Raw genomic sequence first — 19,953 nt, forward strand, 5'->3', positions numbered from 1 at the left:
CTTTTACCTTTTCAAATACTGGCACTGATTTTTTTAAAAAACATTTTGTCTAATAAGTGGTACTGGACCATGTTGGAAATTTTCTCTTATGATATTATTTAAATTAACTGTCTCTCTGTATAACTGTCTCTTTCTCTAATTTACTTATACGTATATAAATATATACATAGTTTTTCTTGCCTCTAAACTAACTTTACTATCAGCTACTATTTGTCATCAAAAAGACAGTATTATAGCAACATTATGGGCTACACAAGTGGCTGGTTACTCAACACTTAACCACTCTTTCAAAACATTGTTCCCATGGGAAAATGTTCCAAAGAACCAATTTATATCTGAACTTTTCAGAACAGACAATCACAAGCTGGGCCAAACAGTTTCATTAGTGTTGATACGTGAATAAAAATCAACAATTCCAATAAGGCTTTTTAAATATTAAACTGTTCTGCCAATTTTAACATCAAGTTAAAATTCTGTTGTCAATCCTTCTACATGCTTCTTCACTTGAATAGTTCGATAAACAATGTGCAACTCTATGCCACTTTAATGCCAAATTTAGTCTTAAGAGTTTCTGCTACACACAACGCAACCAACCAAAGGAGTCTGTTCATTTAAAGAACCACACGGGTGTATCTCAAGGCTCAGAACCAGCACTCCCTGAAACAGCCTCACTTTCCCCCTCTGGGGCACAACAGGGCCAAGGCTATTTACTCTCAAATAAAATGTGTGAACAAATGGGAGTTCTAGGAATTGATGCATACAGTCCTTGGGAAAAACAGAAGCTTCCTAAGTAAAGGAAATTCTAGACTGAAAAATATTTGTAGGCAGGTTGTCTTGCTTTTCTCTATAGTCAAATCTAATACTAGCCCCCTTACATGATCCCAAATTCTTATAATTCCTTTCACTTCCCTCCCTAAAGGAGGAAAGTTTTGTTTATTTTCGTTGGCTCTCCAAACTGTCCATAGTATTTAGCTAAAAAAAGTTTATTAATTCCAGCAGTAAATAGAATCCATGAGTTCATGCTATAATTTATAAGTGTATTTCTTTTTCCCAATAGTGACATTACCAGTCAGCATTAGCAGGAACACAGCAGACCTAACTTAATAAACGTTTGCTGAAAACATAAATTAATGAGACAAGAGATGGGCAATTTATAAATTGAATCAGTCTTGCTAACACTTTTCAAATATTAAGTCTAGCAAAACAAAAACAAACACAAATCTAAATAATTCTACTAACAAAGTCTGGACCCAGTTACATTTACCAGTTATCATCTCTTTGGCTATCCCAAGCTCTTCCTACTGTAGTAAGCTGACAGAATATAAGCATCAGACTACTGCAAACAAAATCAGAATTCCAAAAGAAATTACATGAAAGCCAAAGGAAACCAAAGGAAACTAAATCAGAGATTATTAATTCTAATGTCTTAATTTAATTAAGGCTACAGCTGGCATATAATTTAATAGTTCACAAAATTCTCAAAGTGGAAAGCATTCCAACATTGGTTAACCTTGCTTTACACATAACCAAGATCCAAAAAGTCACCCAGCTTTCAGCAGAAAACAAAACTTTATGAGAAAGAGTGGAAGAGTGCTGCAGTTTCCAAATGCTGGACAACCTAAGCCATCACAATCACTTCAGAGCTTATTAAAAACACAAGTTCTCAAGATTACTCATAATCTCCAAGAAAGGGCTAAGGAAGCTGTATTCTCAACAGCCAACCCAGATGATTCTTGTGAACAGGACAGGTTGGATATCACCGGTATGGAAAGAACAGTGGCTAGAGTCAGAAGAAAGGAAAAAAAAATAAACTGCTAAGGACAGTCTCCAAGACATAGGTAAAATTAAGTTTGACTCAGCACCTGAGACAAGGGTTTTTGGTCCTCCTGACTTGACAGAAGTTTCACTTAATCACCGGCCTTGTTTCCTCATCAGAAAGTATAAAGGAGGTAAAAACTGTATCATCTTAAAGGCCATGGAACTTTAAAAATCAAAGACAGTAAAACTTTATTCCTGGTGTCTACCAAGGGTTCCAAAGGAATCTCATGAGAAATTAAAAAAAAAAAAAAAAAAACTCACGAGATCATAGAAAATATTTACAAATTCTGATAAAGGAGATTTTCTTGAATGATTGACTCAGGGTTTCAAATAACTAACACCACTTTGCTTTCTCTCAAGCACCCAGCATCATAAATCATACCCAGAAACTGAATTTATTTCAAGGTGGGAATAGATCAGTCTGGCCAAGTCACATAGCTGGAAAGGTGAGTATTTGATATCACAACCTACCTTTCAGGACCTTCTCAGGTCAAAATGTTGTAGCCACTTCCAAACAAGAGACAAAGGTTTAGCAGAAGATGCTAGGAAAAAGGCAAGCAGAGGAAGAGGGTAAGCAAGAGATCCTACTTAGACCAAAATGAATTTGGTAAAGAATCCACCTGCTACGCAGGAGACATGGGTTCGATCCTTGGATCAGGAAGATCCTCTAGAGGAGGAAATGGCAACCTACTCTAGTATTCTTGCCTGGAGAATCCCATGACAGAGGAGCCTGACAGGCTACAGTCCATGGGGTTGCAAAGAGTCAGACACGACTGAGGCGACTTTTCAAGGTTCTAAGAAAGGCTTAACACTTCACCTAAAGGTGAAGAGGAATAGGGCTGTTTGAATTACACAGTGGTTTACCCCTTACTTTAACCAGTTTCACTTACCTAAGGTCGACCAAGGTCCAAAATATTAAATGGAATATTTCAGAAATAAACAATTCATAAATTTTTAACTGTTTGCCATTCTGAGCAGCATAATTTAATCTCACGCCCTCCAGTCTGAGACCCCCCCAATCATAGATATCCTCTGCTCCTAACATGCCACTACACACATCATCATGGATTGATGATCCTCCTTCAGAGGTATCATCAGGTCAATAGTAAAAAAACAAAAGAAGGTCAATAGTATCCTAACACTAAATCACAATGCCTATGTCATTCACCTTGCTTAGTCTTATCACTCAGACGTTTTATCACCTAGTATCACTCACGGGAAGGTAAGTACAGTACACTAAGGTATTTTGACCACATTTGCATAACTTTATTACACTGAATTATTGTAATTGCTCTATTTTATTATGACTGCCAATCTCTTGCTATTTATAAATTAAACTATCATAGATATGGATGTATAGGAAAAAAATAATAGTTAATATAGAGAGCTTGGTACTGAGGTTTCCAACATCCATCAGGAGTCTTCAAACCTACAGACATAGCAGAGGGGGAAGGTGTGAGGGGGCTACTGTACTTAATTAACATTATTAGCACTGTCATTAGAGTGGTGAGTAACAAGCACAGTGACTCTAGAACCAGACTTGCTCGGATTCAATAAACTTTTCATTCATCCAATAAATGTATTGGGTAATAACTACCATTTACCAGCCCTTTCACTCACAGGAGTCCTCTCTCTCCATAATTTGAGAACCACTGCTCTAGGCATAATCACTACACAAACATTATGAACAAAGGTAAGTGGTCCGAATAGTAAAGGTAAGGGCTGGCAAAAATTATCCAGGCTGAGATTTTTTCCACAATTCAGACAGTTTCAGATCTCAATCTCTCACCAGTAAATTTATCTGTACTGTTGTCACATACTCATGCATTTAAGAAACCTAAACATTAAGACTATAAAATTTTAAAGCGAAAACAGCCATTAGCACATATTCCTCTATACTATCAAGTCCAATCTCCAAACCTCACAATTTAGAAATAAAAGTCTCCAGAAATTCACATTAAGAAACTAAACAGTGACTTATTGTAAGTATATATTCTATAGACTTACTATAACCTATTGTATGGGACACGTCTGCCATGTCCAAACTGCCTGCCATGTCTTCTATCTGCCCAAGTGATCTACTTCTAGGATCACCTGCCCTGCTCTCTGCGTCCTCCACGGATCACTCAGCTGAGAGTCAAGACCCCCAGACTCCACGCAGAATGTTTAGAGGCGAACGCCAATGGGAACGTGGCTCTGATTCAAGGTCGCCCTAGGGTATACAGCAGCACAAGTCTGTGGATCTTCCATTTTTTGATACCAAGACCTCTGACTCAGGTACTTTAAAAGTTAACTGCATCAAAAAAAGAAAGCTAACTTCATCATGTCAGTGTAAGAATATTTGGGGGGAGTAGTTTCTAAATACAGAAATCATAAACGGACAAGTAACTAACATTTTCTACATATGGATGGATAGCACAGAGTAGAAGGTAAGTGCTCAGATTTGAAACAGGTTTAAGTTTGAATGGGTGATATCACTTAATCTCTTTTTAAACTCAATGAGAAATTTACTGGCAATACTGACTGAGGTACTCACATCACAGCGTTATTAAGAGTACAAAATGCATGTACTTATTGCAGTATCTGACATACAATAAACATGCATATTATTAGTTACTGATATTTCATCCAAGATTCTAAGAATCTGACACAGCGTCAGGACTGGAATGAGTGTGAGGCAAACCAGATGGCTAGAGCACAAAATTAAGCTCTTGCTTCTAGGACAGAGAGCGAGTGCCTCCTGAATTTTGTACACTAAACTCTTTGCTTGCCTCACTCTCGTCCTGCCCCTGCACAGTACAAGGATGGGCCAATACTGATTACCACAATGTCAAAAAGGACACATAAAATAGCCTTTTAAAACCTTTTCTTCCCCACTTGCCAAAATGAAGGCATATATAAATTACCCGGGCCACCCCAAAAAAGTTACAGGTGTCATCGAAAGCAAATTACACAGTTTAGGAATTCTTAAAACATGTGACCATCAAATGCATTTTAAAATTATTTGCTAAGTCTTTGTTAAACTTATTCTCTTAATGTACGTAGATCAATTTAATAAAGAAAGTTGTGGCCCAGAAGCAGGCTTTGTAGAAGAATGAAATCAAGATGTGGTCAAAGAGCTTCCCAAAAAATCCGTAAGAGGGGACAATCTATACAGGAAAACCAAAAGAGAATAGAATCAAAAGGCTTGCTACCTCTGATGGAAAAGGGGAACAACAAAAATAGCAACAACTGCTATTTGAGCTTCTAAGATATTTCTGCATATGCACAAGTTCAGGGGAAAAGACACATCTCTTTGGCAGTGACAATACTCTGTTTTCCCCCCATTCGAATGCCTAAAGTTTCGTTCAATTCTGGTCTGAACAAAATTTAAATGAAAACATTTGTTGGAAGGCAAGAAACAAATTTGTTCCCTTGAATGTGTTCATCTTTTGCCCACAAAGTTCTTAATCTAGTGGTTCATGAATTAAATAATGCCTAATTGCCTAATTTAGTGTTTGAGGTACATCTCTGTATTCTCTTTATCATTGGTATTTGTGAGTTTTAGTTTCTCTAATACAACTCTAAAGCCCTCCTTTAAAACCCCTTAGAAATTCAACTTAAGCTCTCATGGGCTCCCTGGTGGATCAGATGGTAAAGTATCTGCCTGCAATGTGATAGTACTGGGTTCTGTCCCTGGGTTGGGAAGATACCCTGGAGAAGGGAACGGCTACCCACTCCAGTATTCTTGCATGGAGAATTCCATGGACAGAGGAGCCTGGAGGGCTAAGTCACAAAGAATCACACACGACTGAGCAACTAACACACACACACATCACACGGGTCAGGCTCACCTGCTCTGTATCACTTATAGTCTTATATTTTCCTTAATAACTCCTTATTGCCCAAGGTTCGCTACAGTATGCAATGTGTATTTTCTTTATCAAATTTCTTTGCACCAAAACACTGCCACAAGGCCCTTAAATGTTGATAAAATTATTAGCCCCAGATATTAGATTGGTATAAATGTAATTGCAGTTTTGCACTGTTTAAATTTGCTGTTTGATATTGTAATATATTCTTAATAAATGTGGTTATGCTATATACATAATTTTAATGTGCATTTCTCACTTTATTTTTTTTTTGCTAATGATTTATTACTTGCTGTTTATTTTATATTTATTCTGGACTAAGGAAATGATGTTAGACAAAATGCAAATTCGAGCAATTTTCTTATCTGAGTTCAAAATGGGTCATAAGGCAGCGATGACAACTCACAACTTCAACAACGCATTTGGCCCAGGAACTGCTAACAAACACACAGTGCAGTGGTGGTTCACGAAGTTCTGCAAAGGAGCTAAGAGCCTTGAAGAGGAGGAGCACAGTGGCCAGCCATCGGAAGCTGACAACAACCAACTGAGAGCAATCACTGACGCTGATCCTCTTACAACTGCAGGAGAAGTTGCTGAAGAACTCAACATTCAACCATTCTACAGTTGTTTGGTATTAGAAGCAAACTGGAAGGTGAAAAAGCCAGTTAAGTGGGTGCCTCATGAGCTGACCGCAAACCAAAAAAAATGATTGCTTTGAAGTATATCCTTCTCTTATTCTATGCAACAACAACAAACTGTTTCTCAACTGGATTTTTACGTGAGACAAAAAGTGGATTTTATATGACGACTGGTGGTGATGACAAGTTTAGTGCTGGACTGAGAAGAAGCTCCGAAACACACCCCAAAGCCAAACTTGCACCGAAGTCCTGGTTACTGTTTGGTGGTGTCCGATCCACCATGACATTCTGAATGCCAGTGAAACCATTACGTCTGGTAAGTATGCTCAGCAAACTGATGAGATGCACTGAAAACCGCAATGCCTGCAGCCAGCACTGGTCTACAGGGCCTAATTCTTATCCAGGACAACGTCTGACCACATGCTGCACAACTAACACTTCAAAAGTTGAATGAATTGGGCCTTACCTCATTCGCCAAGTTCACCTGACCTCTCATCAACCGACTACCACTTCTTCAAGCATCTCACCAACATTTTGCAGAGAAAATGCTCCCATAACCAACAGGATGCAGAAAATGCTTTCCAAGAGTTTGTCGAATCCCAAAGCATGGATTTTACACTACAGGAATAAACAAACTTATTTCTCATTGGCAAAAATGTGTTGATTGTAATGGCTCCTATTTTGATTAATAAAGATGTATTTTAGCCGAGTTATAATGATTTACAATTCACAGATGAAACTGCAATTACTTTTGCACCAACCTAATAAATGGACTCTGACTCATTTGTTTAACAGTAAGTGAGAATAAGGACAAGATTCTATCACGATAATGACATTTAACTTCACCTTTAGCTCCAAGTGATCTCAAATAAAAATGCTCTTAGTCACAAGAAGAAATGAAGGAGACAGAATGGTATCTGTTTATATCATATATACAATCCCTCCCATGACCTTCACTTATAAAACTGTAATTCATTTTTCATGGAAGAACACCAAAATTAAGGGAGGACCTCAGAAACCTCTCAAGTTTTGACAATACTGTCAGAATGCCAATTTTATTACAGATAAAGGCATCTGCAAGTGTCTACTCCTGAATAAAAGGCCACAGCATTATTCGAAATCCTTTGGAATTAAATTAGACAGCCTTGTAACAATGTGAACTGGTATAGGGAGCAGTTGCACTCTGGAGGCTAGGTATGACTCATTTACCATTCCCAAAGGCCTTTGGTTCCAGCAACATAATGAAGTCTAAGAAGGCAGCAAGGGTTTAACACCTGAGGGTTTTGTCCTGCCTGGACTCCAAACTCCATTAGATTTCCAGTTCATCCTGAAGACAGGATGGCTGAGTAAGACAGAAAGGCGTATTTCAGTGCCAGGGACCAGAAGGTAACTCAGAGAAACTATCATTTTTTCCCCTTTCCTATTGGCTCTGATGCGAAATTATCAAATGAATTGATACACGGTCAAGGACTTAATATATCAGAAAGACCAAATGTCCATATAATGGTCTTTCCACCCCCCTACTATCCACTAAATTATAAACATGTAGAGAAGTTTTATTCCTTTCTCTATTTCCTAGTACCTAGCTTGGTACTCCGCACAGTCAGTCTAAATCAGCAGCAGTGTTGGAGATGCGATGATGAAAAGCTAGATACAGTCGATGCCCTTGAGGGTGTGCAGTCTTGTAGGGAAGAGAGATGATAAAGAAACACATGTCAAGCTGCCACTTCACATAATTCCAGGGAGCACACCTGTGTCACACTATACATATACTTGTCCTACGCAAATTCAACAGGCACGTTTAACATTTTTCATTTTTGAAGAAAACAAAAAGAAAAATAACTATTGAAATACTGGGTGATTGTAATTCCATTCCACAAATATAAGCCCCTGAATGAAAGCGATAAAGTCATGGATCTGCTACCCACTACTGGACTGAGGGCCACAGCTGTCCCCCAAATGAGAGGCTCATCACACTGTGATTCTTGTAGTATAATGTACATATTTCCTTTCCAGAAAGATCTCTGAATAGCAAGTTAAATACTTGACCCAGCACTCAAAGGAAAAGTAATTCTATCCCAATGCAATAGGAAAAATGATGTTTATTAATGCTATGTCAGTTTCCAATGTGGTAACTTTCAAAGTGTTCCTTTTAGAGTAAATTTTAAGATAGGTAATTTTTGCCTGCCACCTTGACTTTAGTATCTAAGACACAACTTTTTGTAACTGGAACTCTAGTCTAAGTTGAGCCCTCCATCGATGCTCAAAAACTAACATCATTTTTACTGCCATGATTAAAAATGTAGTGCCTTAACTTGACCAGCATGGATTTAAATCCTAATTCCAAGCAATAAGTGGTTGTGTAACCTTGCGAAAGTTACTTAACCTCCCTATACTTTAGTTTTCTTAAATTGGGGATAACAGTGCCTCTACATCACAGGGTTGGTACAAAGATTTAATGCAATTTTACACATAATATATATTTAACAAATATATGATAAATGAATAAATCATAGTATCATTATTATACAATCTACCTTTTTCTGGTAAACTTATTTCCAAAGAACTGGCCTGAGTAAACAGTAATGACTACTACTTAATATGTTCCACTACTGTTACCCAATAATTCATAAGCCAGCTGATGAAAAAGAAAAATCTTTTTTTTTTAAATAGCAACACCTGATTCTAGACAACTGTAGAGTGACACTGAGTTTGAAGACTTTTTAAGTGGTTAAAAAAAAAAGATTATGCACACCAAAAAACATAAGCATGACCTTGAAAAATATGATTATAATATTACATTGTATCCAAGATGCAATTAATTGTGTAGCTAAAATGAGAAAACTAAATTCTACATACAAACAAAAATGGACCACCAAACTACAGAGTTTACCTTTCTGCCAATAAATTATTTCTAACTGCTACAATAAAGGTGCTTACACTTTTTACATCGTGTGTGCGCGCATGCTTGTACTGCTAAAATATAAATCTCTAATAAGACTGCAACTTTCTGTAACATTTCAAATGCAGCAATAAACACCGTCTATCACACTATTTAACTTCTAAATCACTTCTGCAGTTTATATTGTGGAGAAAAAATTGTTTATCATGGAATTAGCTTAAAATGTTATGATGTTACCAATCATAACAACCTTAATCATTGAACAAGATATAAGAAGCAGTACCTCAGTTTTATCCTTCACATACTGGTATGCTAGGTCAATATGAATTTTATTATCCTTGATTCAAGTAACATAGGGACTTACTTAAAAATCTAAGTTTAGGATTTATCAGAGACTTGTATTAATAACAAAAAACTGGACCAAATATGAGCAAGCACTTTTTGACAATATTTTGTGGGAGAGTGAGTTGGTAAATTCATGAAGGCATGCAAGGCTACAGCAACTCTGAGCTGCTGAATTTATTCTATACCATTATTATAGTACTCTGAAGGATCAAAGAATTTGTTTTCAGAACCAAAACCTAACACAATTTATTTCTGAATTTAGTCTTCATGTTTTGAAAATAACAGTTTTACTCTCGTTAAGTACCAAGGTTTAAAGCAAATAAGATATTACCTTAAAACCCACTGAAATGTGACAATTTTCATGAAGCTCAAACTATAAGCTCCTTTGAAATAAACACCACTCAGTTTTATAGTCACCTTGTCTAAGGCAAGTTATATTAAAGGTAAAATTCAAAGGAAGATTACTGTGTTAAAAAACAAAACAACAAGGAAAAGGGAAAATCATGAATTTTGTTGAGGACAGACAAGCTAACAAGGAAGAATACAATTCACAGAAAGTTAGTTTCTTGCATATCTGTATTTTATTATAATGAATGTTGCTTGCAAGAGCAGGATAGTGATAAGGTCTCCACAACACTGTTATACAGAAATTTTGCTGTAATAGAAAATGATTCCTTTGCCATTTCCACACAGAAAACTACCCTGATTTTACAGACCTCCAAGAAAGAACAAACATCTTTCTACAATTTGTATCCAACTTCTGTCAATAACCTCTTTTTATCCAAAGGTAGGAAACAAATCTCCTTTATTCATTTTTGTATTTCTGCCCCTTGCAGAGTGCTGGACGCACTGTGCATGAAAGGACTTACATTTATTCATACATTCAGCAAATAATCACTTACTACTTAACTTTCTGCCGGGCACTGTATAAGTAATGAGGTAAGGCACATGACAGATAAGAGCCCTGCTCAGGAAGCTTACTGTCTAGTGAGGGAGACAGACACTTATCAAATAAACACAGAAATAATTAAGTTCCTATTGTGATGATGCTACAAAGAAGTACAGAGTTTGGTGAATATATAGTAGGAACACAGTTTGGGGAAGGAGGAGTCAAAGGTCAGGGAACATTCCCCTGAGAAATGACACCTAAACTGAGACTTGAAAAGTTAACCAGGAGTTGGCCAGACCTGGGGCTTCCCTAGTAGCTCAGACAGTAGAATCTGCCTGCAAGGCAAGCAGGAGACCCGGGTTCAATCCCTAGGACGGGAAGATCCCCTGGAGAAGGGAATGGCTACCCATTCCAGTATTCTTGCCTGGAGAACTCCATGGACAGAGGAGCCTGGTGGGCTACAGTCCATGGGGTGGAAAAGAGCCAGACTTGGGAAGGGGAGGTGAAGCAGGCCAGGCAGGAGGAGGAAACAGGTATAAATGCCCCCAAGTCAGGAAAGAGCTTATGCAGGTGGTAACTGAAAGGCACAGTAAGCAAGACAGGCTGGGGATAAGGCTGGAGAGCTACACAGGAAACAAAAGAGAAACTGTTAGCACTGAACAGAGTAACAGGGTAAAAGTATCTGAATATTTAGGGCATTTTAAGTCTTTCTCTCATGTAAAAATAAACAAGGAAACTGAGTCTTTATCTCAAAGTATTAAAAAGATCTATAGTTAAAAAGACCTGGATTATGCCTTGATCCCACCAGTTACTAGTTACAGAATCTTGCACTTAAAACCAATCTGAACTTCTTTCTTTATTCTCTTTGTAAACCACCACAGTACTCCAGCATGTGACTGAAAGATGATAAATACAAAAAAAAATTATCCTACCATTCTGTTACTGACCAGACAAAATGCCAAAACTACGATGACGCTCAGAGATGAAGAAAAGTTAGTGGTAGAATCTAACCAAGGACAAAAATTAGCATGCACTAGACAAGTGTGTTATATTAATTTTACTAATTCCCAAATTTTGCTGACTTTTGGTTCAGAAGTTCATTCCACAACCTCCCAAATGCATGCCAAAAATTAGAACTCATTTCTCACTTCCTCCAGCAAACCAAATGCCTGTATGTGGCCATATAGAAAATATATTAACATTCTTTCTTTACTATCACTGACTCATGATCAGTTTATGGTTTACTTAAACTACCGCACCCGTCTAACACAGCACTGAGTCAGTTATCTCCACATAATTTCCACTTGCTTAGTTAGGTCTTCCTTCCTTGTGCAGTACATTTCTTACTCATGGTGCTAACTATTCTTGATTTTACTTTATTCTATAGTATTCCACCTCTCTTTTATTTTACAAGTCATTTTTATTTTAAAAGGAATGTAATAGTACTCCTGATCCTAGGAAGTGTTTTTGCATTCAAAAGTTAGACATATTGTGGGTAATTTTAATAACTGCAGAGTACATTCAAACGTGCCATATTTCAATGGTCAATGCATACAACAGTAAGCCATGACAGATTACCTGCGATCAACAGATACCTGATTCTTATATATAAACTTATCAGGAACAAATGTCAATGAATGTACTACTAAAAGTCTACTAAAGAACTGTCTAATATTTATGCACTAATTATAGTTGGTCACAACAATGGATAAGACTGGAACAAGCACACTACTTTCTGCTCAATACAAAACATAAATGTACTATTTTTCCATTCTTTAACATAAAACAAGGATGAGTTAAAACTCATAGATGGTAAGAAAAATAAAATGTACAAAAGCTTGAGGTTATTATTTACAGACACACATACGAAAAGAAAATGAGAGGAAGTAAAAACAAAAACAAAAATGTCATGTTACCTCCAAAAAATGCAGCGTATCTTCTTTTCTAGTAATGAACACCCTAAACTGTCTCTTGCTGCTGTATTATTTGAAAAAGTGTAAAATAAGTTTCGTGGAAGAATCCCAATACCATTGTTCTCAGTTGAGAATAATAATAATACAGTCCTAAAGTAGAAAGGGAAAGGAGTATCTTTCACGAGTAAAGACGAGCCATATCTCCTGTCCCATTAACTACCCCTTAAAACGGTAGCACCATTCATCACTTAATATACCTCTAATATAAGGAAAAAATAGCTAAGTTGTAATTGCTTCTTATTTTTCCAATAACAGATTAGAGTGAGTGCTTCTTTTATTGAGGAATTCACAGATAGCTTCTTAGAAATACCTAAAATGCATTACTTTGCAACTTCCTCTTCCAAAAACACAACCAACCTCCCCACTCTTTCTTTCTGGTGCGGCAGCTCTCAGATTTAGAAGCTGGATTACAAACGGATTAGAGTCAGAAGATCTGTCCCTACGTGTGTGACCTTGTGCACATCATTTACCCCCTCAGTTTCCTCATTAGCATCCCACTAGGAAAACTTGAAACAGCAAAGGTGTAAATACATATTAGGAATTACATCTTTATAAAGTTACACTTGCCTATTCAGGGCAAAATTACCTCCTTAGAGGGACCACATCATGAAACTGGAACTGAATCCGTAGATCTCTGTCAACATTTTGACTGTTCCTTCTACAGTTCTCTTCTCTCAAAGGGCATAGCCCGAGTCACCTCAAGAGTCGACTCCAAGTGCCCCTTCCTTCCTCCACTCCTTCCCTATCCTACTTCTAAAGCTGGGGGAAAACAGCAGTCTCATCTCCCCGCCCCAAGCCACACCTTCAGAGGACCCCACCCCAGGCACATCCGCCCTCTTCCTACTCCGGGGGCAGCAGAGGCCAACCTCGCCCTTCCCCTCCCGCCCCCACCTACAGGAGACTTCCTGAAGGCGTTCAGGCCCGAGCAGGGCAGGCGGCATTTACAAACCCGCTTTACGCCACTCGCGTAGGGTAACCTCACTTACGCCCATAGGGCCCCGTTCCCAGCCCCGTCCGCTCCGCCTGCCAGAACCAAGCCCTAGTGCCTTAGCCACGGCCCCTATGTGACCCCAGACCTCTTCAGCTCCACGCGGGACTACGGGGACTGGGACAGAACAGCCACACCTTACCGGTTACTGAGGTACTGACTTCACTTCCCACCTTTGAAGCCCTCTTCAACTCCGGATCAATTCACTCCGGCGACGCCGGAAGGACCCGAGAGGAACCAGGCGTTGTCCGGAATCCTGCCCAGCCGGAGTCGCGCAGGGGCCTATGGGGATTCGTAGTCCTGGTCGCCAGCATCGTCGGCAATTCCTGCAGACCCAGGACTACAATTCCCGTCAGGCTATGCGGTGCAACTGAAGACGATGGGTGGGGACACTTTTAGCCAATAGGGGGAGAGTCCCTGCCTTTGCGGGAGGAGGTGAGAAGAAGAGAGAGAGCGCAAGGAAAGAAGAGGAAGGGAGGGGTCAGCTCTCACCTGCGCCAATCAGGATGCAGGGTCGGCCCGGCAGGCGGCTCACCCATTGTGGGGGCGGGCTAGCGGAGGCGAGGAGGGAACGGGGGCGGGGGAAGAGCTTCAAGTGGCTAACGTGGGGCGGCTGACCCTCGCGGGCGGCGGGGAAGTCGCTGGGGAATCGCCAGGGTGGAGGGAGAGCGAGATGTGGGGATGCGCTCTGGCCGAAGAATCAGTTTCCCCGAAAGCGGCCGGGCACCGAGTGTTCAGACCTGCGGGTCAGGCAGGGATAGCTTGAGGCTAGGCTACTCGCGGATGTGCCCTGATGGGGCGGGGAGCTGCTCCAAGTGTCAGGCTACTGCGTGAGGGAAGAGGGGGTCACCAGAGAGGGGAAGCGACAGAGAAGCTGCAGGAGTGTGAGGGAACGCGTAGGTACCCGGGCAGCAGCTTCCCGCTGCCTCCAGCCAGGACAGCAGCCGGAACAGCAGGGGGAGGAGCAACAGCTGCTGAATTCGCCAACTAGAGGAGGGGGAGGCGGAGCTTGGGTCCCTGTAGCAGCCGAAGGCGCAGCCTGGACTGTAGTTTCCCGGGAGAGAGCAGGAACGGGAGCGGAGCGCAGTCCTTGGAAGCCTCAGGTCCAGCATCCCGCCAGGGGTTGCAGGTGTGTGGGAGGTAAGCGTGGGTGCCTCTCCTGGGCATCTGCTCTGCCCAGGAGAAAGCGTCTTCCAATAGGAATTTTATCAAGGCACAGCTAAAAAGAGTCTCTGACTAAGGTTAGCGAACTGGTGCAAACCCTTTTAGGTGAAAGATGTACGTTTTTGGAGTTTAAGGGGGGATAAGGCAGCAAAAGGTGGCTTGACTCAGGGCATTAAGGGCGTGGTTAGTTTTTGATTGGAGTTGTACCATTAAACTGTTCTGGGAGATTTTAAATTGAGGAAACCCTGCTAATTGAGGACAAGGTGGATGATATTTGGGTAGGTGCGTAGCTGGTAAAATACAGAAAATTTTGTCATTGATAGAGAATTACTTCGGAACTGTTTCGCCGGTCAAATAACTTTGCAGTCTTCCTCACTATGTATACCCTTTATGTTGTTTTTATCAGATTGTCCTGCTACGGACCCGTTTTCGGTGGTTATACTGCAGGTTTCTAGAATTGCGAGATCTCTGTTAAATAAGCAAATGCAGTCAGGAATAATCAAGATGACTGAACCTATCAGAAGTATAACTTCTGCCAGCAGTCATGTAAAAATGCTTTTTATAATAGAGGGATACTTAGCTTTCCCTGCCAGTGGCTCTAGAATATCGGAACAAAGACCAGGACTCAGCCTACAGTGGGAACGTATGTTGTACTTCACGGCTGCACCTTATTCTCTCATTTGTGTCTAGTAGGATTTGTACATTTTAAAAAACAAAAGTACCAGAAGAGCTGTGCAAGGATCTTTCCTGTTTAGAGATCATGTGCTAAGTGTTTTCCCTTACTATGCATTATGATGGGTTCAGACTTAACACACCGTAATGGTATCATAAAATAATAGTTTATTCTCAGTAGGAGAATAAACCATGTGTGGTTTGATTATAATTAAATACCTGTAAATGGAAATGTGTTTTTAATTCTAAATAAAGATGAAAATCCCATCTACCAGTTACCATTCTGTGTAACTATGACAGAATTACAGCCTTTTTTTTTTTTTTTTTTAAGGTGGTAAAAAGCTATTTGCCCAGTTCATTTTCTTTTTCTTTTTGTTAAAGAGGTTCCCCCAGATTACATAGCTTTTAATCATAGTAGCATATTGCAGCACATTTTGCCCTGAAATGCTTTCTTTGTGACAGTTGTATATTTCAGAGTCTGCCTGAATACTTTAATTTGGGTTTGTTTGTGTTTTTTTTTTTTTAACTAGGGTCAGTAAAATGGAGTAATTGCGTTCTATTTTTTTGTTTCCATGGTTTGCTGATTCACTCATGATTTTTGGATTTTATTTCTGTAACACACACAGAATTCTTTTCTGAAAAGAAATGTCTGGAAAGAATTCATAGCTTAAAGTTCAATCCTACTGAGTGCTACCACTGATGAGCCTCAGTGACTTATCAATGTATATACTCTGAAAGCCCCTCCCATACTCTCACACATTAGAGAAATATATAGGGGACACATCTTAGAAAAACAGTGTCTTTTTAGATTGTACTCAAGTAGAACAAGTAAGTATTAGAAGCAACAAAGAGCTTAGAAGGAAGAAAAGGCAACAGTAGCCACTAAACTTCGCAACCATGCTTAAGAACGTATTTTATCTTTGCTACATCACCAGAGAGTCTGTGAATCTACATATAGCTGATATGACCTCTGAAAAAGATTTTAGGTGGAAAAATGGGTACTAGGGTGTAGTTAGGCTTGGAAAAGATTGTGTTTGCCCTTATTATTTCTGATTAAGTAGATCATCCTGAATCAGAGTCTCAGTTTCTGTCTCAGGCTCTGCTACTGATTCATTTTGTGAAACTGAATACTTGCTGTCTACTGGGTTTTCTACCATGTAATAATAATAATTAAGAATAATACTGGCACTGAAGTTCTTTCAGGGTCTTTATCAAAAGATGTTTTTGACAGGGTTTGGTTGGAAGTCAGTTAGTAATCAAGTAAATAAGATAGAAAATACATACCAAAACAGTTGAAATTCAGATGTACTTTGAATCCCAACTATTTATATGTCTTGATGCTTTGAAGCATCAAAAAGGAATTCTCATTATGAATGAATGAGTCTTTGGTATTAAAGAACAGAATTTTTCACCTTTTCCCAAGATATGGATCTTTTTTATTGTGTCAATGCAAGAGATTGGGTTTCTCTATCATTTGAGAATAAGAAAACCATGTTTTTATAAGGAAGAAAATCATTGGCAGTATGTGGCACTTGAGTATTTGTTACCTTGAACTCTTGACACATTTTAAATTGGTATTCCCATTAAATCTCAGAATTCTTAAATGTTACTGGTGAGAAGTTCCTCGTATGACAGTTTATAGTTTTCTGTGAAGCATTACTTGGTTTAAAAGCACATTATTCTGCTCTTTATTTTTACTATTTGCGTATGGCTATCAGAGTATGTATAGGATGAGAAATGAAAAAAATCAGCAGAATGCAGAATGTCTCTCAAGTGGAAGATGCTCATGGGATTAGTGTCCTTTAGTTGAAAGACCTGGTTAATTTCAAATTACATTGTATATTGGACTTTTTTTTTTATGTAACATTCTAACTCTAAGCCTATTGAGTAAAAATAATTGAGTAGCATGGATTTCTCTCTAACAGGAGGATTCACTGTTGCATGCAGCACAGAAGAATAAGATTTAAAGGTTCAAGATCAAATGGTTTTGATGTGGGACAGGGATAGATAGGTGGCATAGAGGACAAGGGGGGATAGATATGAGGAAAACTGTATGAGACACATACCCTTAGCAAGAGAAAAAAGAGATTTGATCTCTTTTTTTGGTTGAATGCCTGTAAGTGATTTCATGACCTTTTTTTTTACCCCCAGTTATTAATTTCTAGAGGCCTATACCCATTGTGGGACACAGTACTTTCCTACATTATCATTTTAACTGAAGCCAAATAGACATGAATTCATTACATTTTGAATAATCATGGGTTATTGAAGCAAAGTGGAAAGACTACTGCAGGTATATACTTATACATGAAAATTAGTATTATTTGGATATAATATTAAAAAGTAAAAACTGATGTTTTCCCCCTTAATAACAGAAGTACGTGAACTGGACACTAAAGCAAGATACCCCTCGCTTCCTGCCCCTGCCACCTTTAAAAAAGCCATCTTCTAAAGTTAAACACTGCTTTGAGGATCAAGATTGTCGTACAGAGGAAAAAGATTTGTTTATGTTTTATTTTCAGTCTTATGTTTAATGTCAGCATTTAGTCCTTGAAGTTTGGTTAACTGTGTTTTAAGTAACAAGTATTAGCTCCTGGAGACTCTATGCTCCTTTCCTATCTTTTGCTCTTAGCACCAACATCACGCCCAGCAGAAAGAAGTTGCCCTATAACTACTTACTATTTCAAGAACTTGGGACCAGGACTTCTTTAATGTATGTGTTGAGACATCTTGCACTTTGATGAAGAAGTCAGTTGCCCTCACAGAATAATTACTCTCCATTAGGCCTTCTGAGAATGTCTTTGTGCTGTTTAGTCTTCACAAAAGTGTTACTTGAGCCCAATTTGATTCCGACTGTTTGGGCTGCAAAGATTTACTTACAACTTCGTGTGCCCCCATTTCTAAATTCATCCCAGAGACAAGGAATTACAGGTAAGGGAAAGGGCTCTTCTGCTAGTCATACTTAAGATCTGCCTTCTACAACCAGAGGAGCCTGTGGCTTACCACCACACACCTCAATAAGATATAGCTTTGTTGAAGCTTATCTATTAAAATCATATTTCATTCTATGAAAATTGAATTTACTCCTCCATTTTTCCTAATCATTCTTTTTGAAAAAAGTCAGATTGATTGTGTTTAAGCACATGTGGAATTGGGCATTTATTGTTTTTGTACTGGACCTTCCAGAAACAATCTGATTAGTGTGAGAATTAAGAATTCAAATGTGATTTTCCTTTTATTATTATAAGACCTGGAGAATTTAATTGTAAATAGTTCTTTAGCAGTGAATTTAATAATAGCAGATATTTAACTTGTCTTTTGTTTGCTTTTTAATATGCCTTTATTAGCATACTGATAGATAGAGTTTGACTTAGAATTGATTAATCTTCATGTTTTGATGGCATTACTCTTTAGCTCAGAAAAGTGTCTTGTATAGAATTAGCTGAGTTCCTGTCTTCCTCACCAGATGCATACTATCTTCAGAATTAAGACTGAGTTTCATTTCCCTTGGTATTTACTTTGAGAGCCTTATATATAGTTTAACAGTAACAGTCATTATATTTTAACAACTTATAATGAAGCATTTTATGTTTTTCACGAACAAGTACAACTAGAAAAACGAATTTTTTTTAGACATCTCTTTTTACACTAAATTCAGCCCTCTGCCCACAACAGTTACTTATATCGAGCTAAAGATAAATATCACTGCCTTTTCCTGGATTTCTAAGTGAATAAACATTGCTGTTAGTGGCAACTTTGCATGTGTTTATACTTTAAATTTATTAATTTGAAGCAGTTTGGAATTTGTGTGGTCTCTCGTTGTCTCTAGAACTGTGCTGACTTCAAGGTGTACTTTTAAGTAGCATTCCCCACTGTACATATATACACACATTTATGACTTTTTTCTCCCTTAACACCTGGAAGTAGACTTAAAGTATGTGAATGTAACCTGAGGCTTTCTCTTAACTAAAACTTAATTGCTCTTGAATATTCTATTTTCAGTGAAATGGTTACAATGGGAGACGGTACTCAGACTTATTAAATTTAAATTATGCAAGTATTTGTCATCTTTGAGCCAGCAGGGGCAGAGGGTGAGTTCTGGGACAAGTGCGCGTGGTACCTCAAGCTCAAGCCACTGCTTCAAGGCCCTCTTCTGGTTCAGGCTAAGAAAGGAAAGCCTTCTGATCCCACAGCTCATAATTTAGTATGGGAAGGAAGGCAGATGGAATTTACTTTGATTTAATAACATCATTTTCCTAAGTGTATTGTTTTTCCCAGATATACCAAAGTTCCCAGTAACAGTAACTCAAGTGTCAGAAAGTATTTCTGTAACACAATCTGGCAACTCAGTGAGTACCTACCAACCCATAGTTTGTTTTTCTGTTAGTGTCTTAGCATTTTTGAATGGACCTCCAAGAGCTCACTGGGATACTTCTGATATTTTGCCCCCATTGAACTGGGCTTCTGTCTTTTTCTTGGTAACCTAAATTTTGTTCTGAAACCTAAGTTTTATTTGAGGTCTTTTAATCCTACATAACTTAAAGAGTTAATTTTATTGTTTTTTCACCTTTTAGTAGTATGCTATAGATACTGTATTATGATGTATAATTTTTGCCATTCACTTGAATTAAATCAGTTATTGGAGCATTTAATTGTTGTGTACTTCACAAGGCAATTTAAAATCACTGAAGCAATTAATGCCTTTTAGATACA

At 38.5% G+C, this 19,953-nt stretch overlaps 2 protein-coding genes across 6 annotated transcripts in view; one reads left to right on the top strand and one right to left on the bottom strand.

Annotated features, from left to right (window-relative positions):
- Window positions 1–13,698, bottom strand: part of PDCD10 (programmed cell death 10) — a 43,452-nt gene extending 29,754 nt beyond the window's left edge. Inside the window, exon 1 of one of the 3 annotated variants that reach the window (XM_061168268.1) lies at window positions 13,547–13,698. The gene's annotated coding sequence lies outside the window, so the exon portion shown is untranslated. Of the gene's footprint in view, window positions 1–12,983; window positions 13,160–13,546 lie in introns of those variants that run through there. The other 2 variants (XM_061168269.1, XM_061168270.1) reach the window with 2 other exon arrangements.
- Window positions 13,699–14,323: 625 nt separating this feature from the next.
- The window catches only part of SERPINI1 (serpin family I member 1), a 72,566-nt gene continuing 66,936 nt past the window's right edge, over window positions 14,324–19,953 (top strand). Inside the window, exon 1 of one of the 3 annotated variants that reach the window (XM_061168266.1) lies at window positions 14,324–14,544. The gene's annotated coding sequence lies outside the window, so the exon portion shown is untranslated. The remainder of the gene's footprint in view (window positions 14,545–19,953) is intronic. The other 2 variants (XM_061168265.1, XM_061168264.1) reach the window with 2 other exon arrangements.

The sequence above is a fragment of the Dama dama genome, chromosome 19, assembly GCF_033118175.1.
Source record: "Dama dama isolate Ldn47 chromosome 19, ASM3311817v1, whole genome shotgun sequence".
NCBI classification, from domain to species: domain Eukaryota; kingdom Metazoa; phylum Chordata; class Mammalia; order Artiodactyla; family Cervidae; genus Dama; species Dama dama.